This window comes from Stegostoma tigrinum, chromosome 20, assembly GCF_030684315.1.
Source record: "Stegostoma tigrinum isolate sSteTig4 chromosome 20, sSteTig4.hap1, whole genome shotgun sequence".
Classification (NCBI taxonomy): domain Eukaryota; kingdom Metazoa; phylum Chordata; class Chondrichthyes; order Orectolobiformes; family Stegostomatidae; genus Stegostoma; species Stegostoma tigrinum.
Window position 1 is genome coordinate 12,106,567 of NC_081373.1, and position 253 is coordinate 12,106,819.

Consider the following 253-nt stretch of genomic DNA (forward strand, 5'->3'; position numbering starts at 1 on the left):
ATAATTGCATCGTTTTAAGAACAAAACCGAATTGTAGGCATCACCGTTTCGCCAGCGTATTGTACAAATTAAAATAACTTAAAATCTGCATAAATCCCCGGCTCTGTGCACCGATAAATGACATATTTACAATACATAAATGCTGCTTCTGCCCCTCACAGAGATGGCAGCCAGCCGCCTCAAGGCCGTTGCCAAGGGTAACGGAGCCAGTGGTGGGGAGGACACCAATGAAGGAGCGCGTTGTTGAGGGGTG